The following is a 15,030-nucleotide window of genomic DNA, read 5'->3' on the forward strand; positions in this document are numbered from 1 at the left end:
CACCATCACTGTCACCATCTGAAGCGGAGGAAGAAGACTCCTCAACAGGATTAGGAGGATTAAGATCCTCAGAAGAACTGTCATCATCATGCAATGTCTCCAATGTGATAGTGGATGGAGAAGTGGTATGAGAAGAAATAGAAGAACTCTCCTCAAAACGAACACTCCTCTCAATGAACAACTCATGTGTAGAGGGATGGAGAAGTCTATACCCTTTGAAATCATCTGGATACCCAACAAATATGCAAGGCTTGCTCTGCAGATCCATAGACTTGCGTTTCTCTACTGGAATGTGGGCCCATGCAAGAGAACCAAACACTCTGAAATGCTTAACTGTAGGTTTCCGACTGGTCCAAGCTTGAAAAGGAGTTACCCCCTTCACAACTTTATGAGGAACTCAGTTCTGGATGTAACATGCACAATTGATGGCCTCTACCCAATACTGAGGTGCCAAAGACTTGGAGTGAATCATACAATTTTCCATCTCCTTAAAGGACCTATTCTTCCATTTTGTGACACCATTCTGCTGAGGGCTATATGGAACTATGTGCTACATGTTGATACCTTCTGACGCACAAAATTGTTCAAACTGATTATTAACATATTCACCCCCATTATCTGTACGCAGAATCTTGATGAACTTCCCAGATTGTTTCTCTGCAAAAGCTTTGAAATCTAAAAAATTCTCAAATACCTCAGACTTTTGTTTGAGAAAGTAAACCCATGTAAATCTGGAAAAGTCATCGATAAATGTTAAGACATATCTAGCCCTACTGAAAGATGGTTGTGGAAATGGTCCTGCCAAGTCACTATGTACCAACTCCAATAGCTGTGGAGCTCTCTATGCTTTGCCTTTATCATACTTCTCCTTAGGATGCTTACCAAGAATACATCCCTGGCAAACTCCATCAGAAAATCAAATAGAAGGCAACCCTGAAACCATGTCCTGTTTACTGAGTTGTTGCAAGTAACGATAGTTCAAGTGGCCAAATTGTTGATGCCACAAACAACTAATCTCATCTGCATGAGTGAGTAAAATTGTTGAAGGAGAGTCAAGAACAAAGTGAGAAAACTGATATAATCTGGATTGATGATCTGCTTTTCCCACAACAATAGTAGACCCATTATGCATTTCACTGATTACCACTGTATCTGGTGTGAACTCAACTCGCTTGATAGAACCAGTGTGAGTGATCTGATAAACAGATAGGAGATTAGTTGATAAAGATGGAACACAAAGGACATCCTTAAATGTTCCTTCGCCCACATCAACAGACCCTCTCCCATGCACTTCAATAGGAGTGTCATCACCCATTAGTATGGAAGGCATAGAACATGGCTCTAAAGAGGTGAAATCATCTTTTGAAGAAGCCATGTGGTGCGAAGCACCTGAGTCAATTATCCAGGAATTGGGTTGTGAAGCAACAACAACTAGGGCCTTACCCTTTCCTTTCCCTTTACTCTTATCTGTATCCTTAGAAGATCCTTCTGATGAACTCTGTTTGAGTGAATCAGGCACCTTGATATTATTCTTTTCAAGAAGATTTGAAAGGTGATCAATTTGTTTCTTTAAACACTTATGTTCATCATGACCAGGCCTCTTACAATAAGAACACTTGACCTTCTCCTTCTTAGGTTGTTCACCTCTTGATGAAGAGGTCTGATTATCTGCTTTTGAAGTAGCAGATTTCTGATCTTTTTTCTTCTCTCCTTGGTTCTTTTGTTTCTTATCTTGCTTACTAGACCCTTTTTGTTCTTTTGTGCCTTGATTTACAACTAAGGCATGTGACTTAGAGGGTTTTATTGTACCCATTTGAACCAATTTATCTTTCTCCCTAGTGAGTTCTGCAACAAATTCATCCAAAGAAGGCATTTTGAATGTGGTACCTAGGGCACATTTTGTAGCATAGAATGTAGAAACAAACACTGAATAGTTAGGACCAAGCTTAGAAAGAATACTCAAGATCAGTTGCTTATCATCTTTCTTAGTTCCACACCGTTCCAACTGCAATCTTACAGACTTAAGTTTAGTGAAGAAGTCTTGTATAGTATCAAAATTGGTTGGATTCAACCCTATGAGTTCATTCTCTAACTGATGACCTCTTAGCTCATCCTGCTTACCAAAGAGGTTTTCCAAAGTGGTCCACACTGCATTTGGTGTAGTGGCAGATTCAATGTGAAAAAGAAGGTCTGGAGAGACTGACATACACAGAGTACTAAAAGCTTTATCACATTTATTAAACCATTTAATCTTTTCTGCAACATCTTGAGGTTCAATTTCAAGTCCCATAGTAACACGATGATATCCATGTCTTTTTAGATATATTATCATCTTAGATTTCCATTCAAAATAATTATATGGTGTTAAAAGTGGAACTATAGATGCATCCATGATAGTAGAAAAGAAGATTGCAAAGAATCAGGAAAAGTGCAAGAAAGAAGGCACAAGAGACACCCCCCCTTTTCACTAGTCTCAGAAATCACCCCCCCCCAAATATTACAAGGTTGGCACTTTATAATTAGTGCATTTACAAGGCTTTTTATCAGATTACAATTCTTTTAAGAAACCAATAGAGATTTCAAATACAAATAATTTGAGATAAGATCTGAAACAAATTAGCCTTATAACTGCTTAATTTATCTCAATACCTTTCCAACAACTATTAGTTTTTTGAAAAACAGAGTTGTGAGGAGAAAAACATGACCAGTTGAAGAAAAAACAAAGCAGCTGATACAACCTTTAATATTTGATAGAAAAAGGCAAAATATTTCAATTAGACCTGCAATAATGGAGAATTCTCATTTCCAGCTTTTTGTCAAGTATTTGTTTGCAAAAATTTGACACCCGAGGCAAAAGTTGTGTAGCTTTTAAGAAAGGTTGCTGAATTTCCCTGATAGAAAAATGTCTTAGGCCCTATTCAAGCTCGATTTCTACAAAATTTATTAATTTTCTAGAAATACCATCTGAAACCTAGAAGTTTTTCGATGTTGGGAAGAGAACCCAGAAATCATTTTTTGTGAAAGTGAACAGAAGTTGGAACACTAAAGCTGAAATGAAAACAACTCCAGTAAAAAAAAATTACTCTGATTTTTTACCGTGTCCTCCAAACTCTGATTTTGGTGAAGTAAAAGTCACTTTTGACTTTGTCAAGCCTTATGGACACTCTGAAAATTCTTATTAAGCTTCCAATATTACCACAAAGCTGCAATCACCCAGATCTTACAAGAACACATACATGTAAACTAGATTTAACTAGAAGCTATTTTCCTTTAAACTGTTTTGATTCTCTAGATCACATGAGAATGCAGGAGAAGAGCATACTTAGTTTTTAAGGAAAATATTAGCTATATAAAAGTCTCAAATCCCTCAAATAAAAAAAAAAGAAGCAATGAGCTATACTAGACAATAAGCTCTGATACCATGTGAGATTCTGTGAGAAGCGAGAATCAAGCCAAGATCTGATGTCGGTCGTAGATCACATGCAAATCCTCACACAATAGATGATCGAAGATCAAAATAGCTGAATGAAGATAATTTCAATATGAGAGAGAAATAGAGACAAAGAGGAGAATTTGGAGAAGACTCTCACCAAGCTATCATCAATAACTTAACTAGTGAAGGTGAGAGTATAGTGCTTATTACATAGAAAAATATAAGCATATACATCCAAGGGGTGCATTAACTCCTATTCCCCACAAAAAGTGGGAGGTTTTACCTTCTTGGTAAATGCCAAAACATGTGGCATAACCTCCTTACATGAAGACAAAAAAAAGAGTTGAGAAAGTTGGCACATAAGGCCAAAAGAGGGTGTGAAACCCAACTACCCCATAACCCACTTAGGAAATGACAAAATAGTGGTTATGAGAGGTGGCACAACAAGCCAAAAGAGGGTGTGTAACTCAACTACCCATGTGAGGTGGAGAGTTACACATGTAGCTGAAGTATTTCACCACGTGTCCTCATATAAACCACTCCTATTAACCTAAGCAAGCTTAAATAATATATGTGTAGGAAAAAATAAATACCCCCTAACATAAGAAAAATAAAAAACCTACACTAACAATTATATCTGGAGAATCTGTCCATTAGTGAGTACATCTCATACCCAGCAGTCATGTCGACTATCATATCAATATTTGGCAATGGAAAGTCATCCTTCAGACAAGCTTTGTTGAGATCTCTGAAGTCTGTGCAAACTCTGATGGATTTGTCTTCCTTCGACATAAGTACTATGTTTGAAATCCATTCGGCATAATCTATAGCTCTGATGAATCCAGCTTTGAGTAGTTTTTCTAGTTCAGCCTTGACTAATAGTGCTACATGCAGGTGCATCTTATGGAGTTTTTGCTTAACTGGTTTTACTCCTGGTGTGATTGAAAGATGGTGCATGATAAGATCAGGATCCAAGCCTGGCATATCAGAGTACGTCCATGCAAAGTTTATTTTCTTTTCTGAGAATAGCTGAGTGAAATCCTTCAATTCTTTTGCTGCTAGTGATTGAGCTAAATGAATGATGTGTGGTGTCTCTTGACTCCCAATGTTCACTAGCTGAGTTGGCTTGATCAATATGGAAGACCTCTCTTGGAAATGACTTGGCAGTATATCAAGTATCTCACCTTCAGGCGCCTCAAAGAGGTTTTCACCTTTAGGTACCTCCTTTATTTTCTCTTTTTTAGATTCTGACACCGCCACAATGTGGTTTTCACCATTAGATCTTTTATTTTTATTTTTCTTATTTTTGCGACTAAGATACTTGATATTTGCTTCAGTCATATTTTCACTCTGTTCACTAGTGGAAGAGTCCATAGGTTCGACTGCATCGAGATAATAGGCTAACGTATAGTCATTGGCAAAAATAGGTATATTCATGGGCTATTTTTGTAAAGTACAATCAATCAATTCGGGATGTACTAAGGATAAATTTTGGATAGGTTCAAGAGCATTCATGGTATTGTTATCACAGCGGCGGATCGAAAAGTCGAGTTCCAGAAGAATACCTTGCATAAGTTTATCGAGACCAGGAAGAGTCAGATCATGATTATTAAAGTTCACGTTAATATTTAGTTGATCTAATCCAATAGAAATACTTGTAACATCGTTCACTACGTCAGACTGGACACCATATCATGGTTGAACAGTGATAAGGTCAATAGACAGATTTTCATTATTTGTATTCTGAATTTGAGGCTGAGTAGATATTGTCCTAAACAAGACTGTCATCAGAGTCATCAAAGTCATTGGATGAAGTTTCCGAGTCTTTTTCAAGTGATTTAGTAAGTGTATGTATGGTATCAACACCAACATATTTAATACTGCATGTTCCTTCATGTTGTGGTTCATTTGTCATTTGTATCTGACACACCCGTTGACATGATCTTGATGTTTCTATGATTTGCTATCGTCTACTCCATTCAACTTCTTCTGGACTGATAAATGGTTCTTGTTTTGTAGCTTCCAACTCTTCTTGTGTAGTGCTATACCTAATTTGTTTTGTTTTAGTATAGGGGTACATAGATGAGAAGCTTTCTGGCATTCTTCCATTTTTCAGTCCTTGTTCATAATTTGATTGTCTCTTTTGTCTAATTTCATGTATTTATTTCTCTAGTTTTATGTGCATCAACTCTTGAGTATCATCTATGACACCGCTAGACTCTTCTAGAGTTTCTATAGTGGATGTGTCTGAGAGGTGGTCAGGAACCCATTCATACTCATTTGAGTCAGTCTTTGAATCATCTACTTGTTGCCTGCCAGTATATGTGACTGGAACTTTTAGTGGTGCAAATAATTCTCTGATTCTTACTACTTCATCTCTTATATCTTCTCGGACCTCAACTTCTTGTATTATTGTAGCTGACACCATTGAAGCTTGAGCACTGACTATTTCTTCTTTCTTGACTGTTGATTCCTCTTTCTCTTTTCTACACTCTACTTTTGTTTGTTGAGTGTCTACTTCCCGTAATGTTGAAGGCGATATCCTTTTCTACCACTTAGACTTACAAACATTTTTTTGCTCTGATGTCTTTTTCGGATTGTATCCCAGTCCAGCCTTATCATTTGTAGATTTTGTTCGCAGCTGAATTGGTTCAGTAATACCTTCCTTTTGTTTGCCTAGACGACCAGTACCTGAATATCCCATGCGTTGAATCATTTTGTAGCCAGGACCATATTGGTTTGAAGAAATCTCACAATATCGTACCTCCTCATTTTGATTATCTTCCTTAAAGAGCCAGTTAAGAATAGCATCCTCTTCTATTTCATTCACCATGGAGGTAGAGGATTGTACAAAGAGACCATCATACATGGTATTCGAAGCTGAAGTTTGTGTTCTCATAGTGTTTGATGGCTTGCCCAACTATTTTGGTGATGGAGGGAGAGAAACTAATGAAAGTACTGGTTCTATCTTGTAGCCATCCATGCCAGTATTTGTAATCTTAAATCTCTTTTCTAAGTCTTTCATGAATGTTTTTGGATCTTCATTTGTAGAGGCTTCTCTATTATGAGGCACAAAAGTATCTGCACTTTTTGTCAATGCATTACAGATGACATTTGTATCAATAGGAATACTGGCTTAAGCTCCGTTATAAGGAAACTTTAAGCATTGATCGTATGTTGATGGAACTGCTTTCATTTCATGAATCCATGACCTGCCCAATAAAATATTGTATGACAAAGGAATATCCAGTATCTGAAAAAGGACATCTCTTTCTACAGGTCCCACTCTGATAGGTAATGACACCAGGTCTTTAGAAGTCCTTTCTTCTTCATCATAGGCTTTTATTGTTATTTTCTTGCCGGGATCAATGACATTTTCAAAAAATCCTAGTTGTGTAAGTAGACTGTAAGTACACATATTCAATCCCGTGCCTCCATCTATCAAAACACATTTGACTCTATGTTTATGAATCATGGCTTCAATATGCAATGGCTGGTTATGTGGATGATTTAGCGAGTTGTCATCTTTTTTAGAGAAGGTCAGATAGTGAGGTGAAGTTAGATGACCCACCATAGACTGAAATCGATCAATGTCTAAATCTTTTGGAACATTAGTGGTGAGAAATGCTTTGTCTAGAATTTCTTTGTGAGCAGATGAGAGTTTTAGCAATTCAAAAATTGAGATTTGAGCATTTGTCCTCTTCAACTGTTCAACAACACTATATCCAGAAGATGATGGTGAAGTTAACCTTTTAAATTTGTCCAAGGTTGATTCTTTTTGTTTATTTAATTGGGATGGTGGGTTCGATGTTTCTTGAGCTGGGTTGGAAGAGCTAGCTCCTTGGAGAGTGACTTTCTTCTAAGAATAGGTCAGAGCTCTTGCATATTGTGATTCATTTGGTTTATCTTGGACTATAATCACATTGCAATATTCCGAGTGGGAAGGCTCAATCATGTTGATAACGTTATCCTAACTGGTATAAGTATAATTTACCTTGGCACCTCCTTTGGTCTTTGAAGAATCACCTTGTTCGTAAACAGGTAAAGGGTCCTTAAATGCTTTATGATCAACATTGGTCGGGTGATTCCCAACAACAACTTTACCAGCGTCTATGAGATATTGAATCTCATGTTTTAGCTTCATGAAATTATTTATGTTATGACCTTTATTCTGATGGAAGTCACAATATTCATTTTCTCTCCACCATCTTGATTTGACATTTGGATCATATGGTCTGGAGATATCTGGTAGTGTTATCAAGTTGTTTTCCAATAGATTTTTGAAAGCGGATTCATATGATTCTTCAAGAGGAGTAAAATCACGCTTAGGTTTGGAAAGCCAAGGCTTTTCTTTGAACCATTCTTTTGTTTTCTTTGGTGGATTTTCTGCTACAGCCTCAGCAACTTTAAGTGCCTATGTACCACTAGCCAAGTTGAATATTGTGGGCTTTGTGTTAGCTTTAACACTATCTACTACTCCATCGTTAACAAAATTCTTGTTGTTGTCTTTGCCAAATTTCCAATACTTGTTCTTCTCTTTAGAGCTAGATCCTGGTTGTGTTTCTTTGCAAGGTGAGATATCTCCCTTTTTTATGAGCACATCTCCCATTCGAATGACATTATCTATCATTTTGTTAAATGATGGATGTATTTGCATTTGTACACTATAATTTAGTTTGGGGACCAAGTTATTGACAAATATATCCATTTTATCAGAGTCTGGGATAGGTTGAGAATAGCTAGAAAACATCTTTCTCCAGCGTTGGAGGAAAGTAAGAAGAGGCTCCCCTATTTTTTGTTTAGTATTGCAAAGCTCGATCATAGTCACAAGATGTCGAATGTTGTATGAGTACTGTTGTAAAAATAGTTGGATCAGTTCTTCAAACATTTTTATTCTTTTGGGTAGACTTGAGAACCATTCCATTGCTTGACCCCCTAAACTCCTTGGGAAAAGGCGCATGAGGTATGTTTGATCATGCATGAACTCCATACAGGAAGGACAAAACTCTTTGACATGATCTTGAGGATTCGAGGTACCATCATATTTATCAAATTTTGGGATCTCCACTCGTGAGGGAAATGGAGGCATGTATAGATTCTTGTCAAATGGAAAGGGACATATTTTTTCTAGAGAATATTGTTTTGGGGACTTATCCTTATTCTTCAATTCCGTGACCTCCATCCGTAAGGCTTGTAATTGTTTGTGTACCATGAGTATAGGTGATTCTTCCTTTTTAGTAATGAGTGTCTTAACATCATATCCAGTAGGAAGTTTAGCACCTTGCTTTGCTAGTTCTAAGAAATAGTCTACCTTCTCTCAGGTCAGGATAGCTTTCATCATTTTTCTAAAGTCTTTGTCCTTTTGATAGTCAAGGATATCTTTTTCTGGAGGTTCTGTGTCTTCGTCAGCCTCACTTGATGAGGAATCATTGTCATTTTCGGGAATGTTATTATTGTCCTTGTTTCCGTCATTGTGTTCTGTCTCATACATAGTGGGAGATTTAGGCTCATCAAAAATTGGTCCGCCTGATGACAATGATATGTTAGTGAGTGGATCCTTCATGTAGAATGGAGTATCTTGATATTTGAAGGGTTTTTCTTTGCCTTTGGCTTCTTTCTTATGAGAACTCTTGGTTTGTGTAGGCATTTTTATGGATTAGTGTGACCAAAAGTTGTTTGTGATGCAGAGGTCAAGATCAATTTTAGAGCTAGTTGTTCTGTTACAGTATTGTTTGAGAGAAACAACTAAGATTCAGTCTAGTTTTAGGAAAGATCTATCCTGTATAAGACGTCTATATAAGTTGATTCTAAGAGTAGTGTAAGATTCGGTCTAGTTTCAGGAACAATCTATCCTGTGTAAGATATTATCTAAGTGACTTAAATTTGATAGGTAGTTGATTGAACTAGCTGAAAGATGATCGACCAAATCGTGCAACACAAATGGAAGAGGTACATTGTCTTGATCTGTTTATGCTTAGGATGATGATAACCAGGATTATGTTCGTTGTAGAGTGTTTTTAGGCAAGTTTGACTATTCTGTTATGACAAAACCAGAGACTCGTACGATAGATTTTTTTGAGCCAGACGATAATTTAGCAGCTATAGGACGACAACAGTTATGTTTTGTATGAGTTGCTGCCTTGTACCGTACGATAGATGGGTATGTGCAGGATGACAAAAGACTTAGGGCAGTTCTATTTCGTACGACATAGGACACAGAGCCAGACGACAGATGAAATGACTCGTACGCCACAGGATCTGACACAGGATGACAAATGACAAAACTCATACGAGACAAGATGTGATCTAGGACGATAAATAAGTATACTCGTATCACTGTTCACAGGGCAGAGACTTAAAATTCTTAGTTTTTTCGATTGCTGAGTATGGCAACTGAGTATGACCAATTCTGAGATGGATTGATTTTGGACCAGGATAGACTAGTTTTGAACAAAATTTTGACTTAAGGATGGACAAGTTCTAACACGAACAGAGTTTCGACTTAAGATGGACAAGTTTTGACACGGACAAAGTTTCAACTTAAGATGGACAAGTTCTGACATGGACAGAGTTTTGACTTAAGATGGACAAGTTCTGACACGAACAAAGTTTCAACTTAGGATGGACTAGTTTCTGACACGGACAAAGTTTCAACTTAGGATGGACTAGTTTCTGACATGAACAAAGTTTCTAATCACTGAGTTGTTTCTTGTCTTCTCCAATTTTTGGTATTTCAGCTTTTGTTTCGGGGATGAAAACACAGAAAACAAGTAGTATGTATAGTAACTCCAATCACAACATGCAAACCCTAAGGAATTTGGTGAGGAAAGAAAACCTTTGCTTGTAGACTTAGGTACACACCTAATAGCTAATCAGAATACGACCGCTGAGTCTCACAAAATGGATTCTCAATGCCGTATTATCCGACTCCAAACGCTAATGGGGGCACGAAATGACAAGTATCTTAGGAGAGTTACTATCTCTCTTGCACAAAGATTATCCCCCTTTTGGAGATGAAGTAGGTAGCTTCTAATTTTAATTGGAACTATTCAGGGATCAATTTAGCGCGTCGAGGTATAAACTCAATTAAGAGGTCTCCCAGCCTTGAAAACCAAGGTTTAATATACCCGAAGGTATGAAGGAGAGCTATTCCTGAGCACTGCCGTTGACTTAATTTTCATCAAATCACGTTTATTTTATAGCGGGTTGGAGTACTTGGCGTTTAGTCGTTCCCACTTAGGTCATTCCCCTCACACCAGCTGTAACGGCTTTAAGAGTTTTTCAACCCCTCGGGAGGGTAGGCCTGCTAAAGATGTACAAATCTCAAACAAAGAAAAAGCCTCAAGGTTTGGATTTCTGATTGTCTAGAAAAAGATAAGAGCATACTCTCCTACCTCTCAGAATCTTCTAAAAACACGAAATATAGATTTCTTCTTTAACCAGATAGCAATTTAGGTTCCTAAAAAATGAATTTAAAGAATACACGATGTTTGGTCAATTTTTCCTTAGACAACCTGCAAAGACAACGAATCATTAGTCATATTGTCTTTGTGCAACAAGCGTATTCTTTGGCAAGCATTCTGCAAAAACTGATTAGGCTGTGAAAAATTTATATAGGATTCGCTCTCGTACAATACAAGATTCTTGCTCGTACAATACCTGCAGTTTTTCATTTCAGCCTGTAAATATTGTTGTATGAAATGTATGGACGAAAATCCGAAAAATCTGAAATTTGGAAAATAACAAAAAACAAAGCAGTCAGTCTTGGAGGCCGAAAAATGTAGTCTTCTACCCCATAGTGGGCGCCAGAGATATGTGTGTGAAAAAGGGTCTGTAGCTACAAGCACAACACTTCAATTAAGTCATTACATGTATGGTTAGTAAATAATAATCAATCAATAATAAACCATAACAAAGCGACTAATTGCCTTCTAAAAGATGCGAGTATAAGATTGCTCTCAGATTTTTATAAGCAATACCAATGACTAGACTACACCAAGATGAAGGATTTAATCTATATGATATTAACTATATTGATGCAAAATGGATGAAAAATTCAAGCAATATGGATTCAAGCAAATATGGATTCAAGTAATATGAATGAGTAAAACTAAATATGGATGCAAATAATCTAAAAAGCACAATGATTTTTCAATGCCTCTAGAGCGAAATTAGCATGATAATAATCTCCAAGTGTTTTCTCAAAAATCTCTGGGGTGACTTGAAATGAGAGCTGAAGACTAAATTTATAGAGAATTACAAGAGAAAAGCTCAATTTAGGATTAATTGAAATAATTGAGAAATCAAGTTTAGTTAACCTTGAGATAGATTCCAATTATAGTTTAGTTGAAATGCATTCAAATTAGAAGTCCAAGTTGCATTGGAAATAATAATAAATTAATTCCATGCATTTGTGATAAAAATAGATAATTCTTTTATTTATTCAAGAAAAGAGTCTTTTCAATGCAACTGAACTTCTTTTTCTGAAAAGCTTTTAGTTCCAATTTTAGAGAATAATTCAATTAATTGCTTTTATGATTTCAAGTTCTAAATTTAGAAAAAGAAATAATATCTCGAGTTTGATTTCTCTCTCAATTCAATTCTTTTTGTTTATTTTCAATTCAACTCTTGCTTTGTGATTAATTCTTCTTTTGTAGTAAATTAATTCCTTTTGCATGATTAAATGACAAATTTATTAATTAATTAAATATGCAAAGATATTTAATGAATTAAAATAAGATAATTGATCAAAATGATATTCTTGGAAATGATTCAATTAATTAAATAAATATTTAATCAATATTGAGTAATTGATCTGCCATGTGATATTTAATGATTAAAGAATTAATAATGTGCCCAAGGTTTATTTAATTGCCTTTGGTTAGGACCTTGGTGATATTGTCGAGATTAGGGGCCCATGGTTTAGATGACCATTTTTAGGGTATTAGATGGTCCACTTCTCATTCCTTCCTACCACTAGAATGTTTAGTGGTGACCTATTTTAGATCTTTGTCTTGGTTGACATTGAGGATTATGTTTTTTCAGAGACAATATATAGGAGTATGATCTGGATGAGTTGAGGTATGGATTTTTGTGTTGAACACATGCAAGATTGAAAGAATCTAGTTGATGTGTGAAGTTGTGTTGCAGATAGTTACTAGAATCAGTTCTGATAGTGCAAACTATGTTTTTCAGTGGTGGATTCTCTTTATCTTTCTTTCTTCAGCAGTGAGCGTTTCTGGGCAGTAAGCTCACCTCCAGTGAGCATCTTGGCAGTGATCCATCATTTGTAAAAAATACCTTAACCGGTGTCACCTTAATCAATGTTTCTATATTGAAAATTAGAATTCTTCATGGTTTTCCCTTCTTGGGGTTTCGACGTAATTTCTAGTGTTCTCTGTGTTTGATCCGTTATGTGCATATACTTTCATTCTTTATCTATTTTGATTAATTTTTTTAGTTGTTTGGGATCTGTGAATGAAAGTTTATAGAAAATTTTATTGTCAACTAATTCACCCTACCTCTTAGTTGCCTGGATATTCAACAATTGGTATCAGAGCTTTGGTTCATTAATATAGAGCTTAACCACTTGAGGTAGATCCTAATTTGATGACACACAAGTTATCTATTCCTATCTTTTAAAGATACGATTATAGTTTTTGGAAAGTGAAGATGAGGGGTTATTTGGATTCTCTAGGTTACAACACTTGGAAGGCTATGGAGACTAAATATGTTCAACCAACGAATGGTCTTACTACTCTGGATGAGATTCAAGTTTATGAAGAGAATGAAAAGGCAAGGTATGTTATCTTTAGTGCATTGTCAAAAAATGAATTGACAAAAGTTATCTCTTTGAATACTACTTATGAGGTCTGACAGAAGCCAAAAGATATCTATGAAGGAAATGAGAGAGTTAAGTTGACAAAAAGGCTAACAACTAAGCAAAGATATTAAAACCTACAAAATGAAAGAAGGAGAAGACATTGTAAGGTATTTTGAAAAGGTTGATAGCGCTATGAATGAAATTATAGAACTCAGAGGAATTTTGAATGATGAAGATGTGAATGACAAAATATTGATGACTTTATTGCCGATTTACAGTGATAAGATCTCAGCTATTGAAGAAACCTATGATCCAAAGAAATTCACTAGAGAGCAGCTATTTGGTACCATGACTGCATTTAAAGTGAGAAAGTTTGGAATGGACAAAGACAAATCAGAGACAACATTAAAAGTATCCGAAGATGGTCCGGATGATGATGAGAGCCTAGATGAGATGGAAGAAAACTTTGTGAGGGAACTCAAGAAAGGCATTGACAAATACAAATGTATGTTACCCTTTAAATGTTTTAGATGCGAAAAGATTGGTCATATAGCTACTAGATGTTTGAAAAAAGGAACAAGACAAAAGTCTAGGGAAAACAAGGGAAAATTCAATAAGAAAGCCGATTATGTTAAGGATGATGTTGACATTTCAGATGATGAATCAAACTATCAAGAAGGTGATTGTTTATTTCTGGTAGAAAAGGATGTTCCTAAGTTTGATATTTCTAAGACCGTTGCTAATACATTTCATGCTAGAAGAGATAAGAATGAATAGTTGATTGATATCAAATTTTCAAATCATATGACTGGTGATAAGAGAAAGTTCATAAAGATTGAAAAGTATGATGGAGGTTCTGTTAGGTTCAAAGATGATCAAACAACAAAATTTGTTGGAATTGGTTCAATTACTTTTGATGGAAAACATAACACTAACAATGTTTACTATGTGAAGGGTTTGCATCATAATCTTTTGAGTGTTGGACAGTTGTGCGAAAATAGATATAATTTTGTTTTTTAGGATAATGGATATGAGATCCGAAAGGAGTCTATAACGGTTATTGTAGTTGGAAGAAGGACAAATGGAACTATATATTAGTTGGAATGAGCTACAAGACATTTCTTAATATCACAACTTGATGGCATCTGGATATGGCATTGGAGGATGTGTCATATCAACTTTGACAACCTAGTATAGATTAGTTCAAGGAGTGCAGTGAGAGATTTACTGAGATTGACTAAACCAGAGAACAACATCTACAAGGAATGTCAAGTGGGAATATAGACAAAGAGCACATTTAGAGGAATATAATACTCATCCATTGGATTATTGGATTTGGTTCACATAGATCTATGTGGTCTTCCCAGAATGAGGATCTTGCCAGGTGAGAGGTATTTCATGTTACTGATTGATGATTATTCCATAATGACTTGGGTTACATTTTTAAGTGAGAAGTCTGAGGCATTAGAGAAGTTCAAGATATTCAAGGCAAAATTTAAGAATGAGGTTGATAGGAAAATCAAGTGTTTAAGATTTGATAGAGGTCGAGAAATTATTTATGACGAGTTCAATAATTTTTGTGAGAAACATGGCATTAGGAGACAATTATCTGCCCCCCAAACATCACAACAGAATGGTGTAGTAGAAAAAATGAACCAAACTATACAAGAGGCAACTAGGACAATCATAAAAGGAGCATAATTATGAAAAGTCTACTGGAGAGAAGTAGTTCATACAGTGACATACAATCTTAATAGAATTTTATACTGACAAA

Source organism: Cryptomeria japonica, chromosome 8 (assembly GCF_030272615.1).
Source record: "Cryptomeria japonica chromosome 8, Sugi_1.0, whole genome shotgun sequence".
Lineage (NCBI taxonomy): Eukaryota > Viridiplantae > Streptophyta > Pinopsida > Cupressales > Cupressaceae > Cryptomeria > Cryptomeria japonica.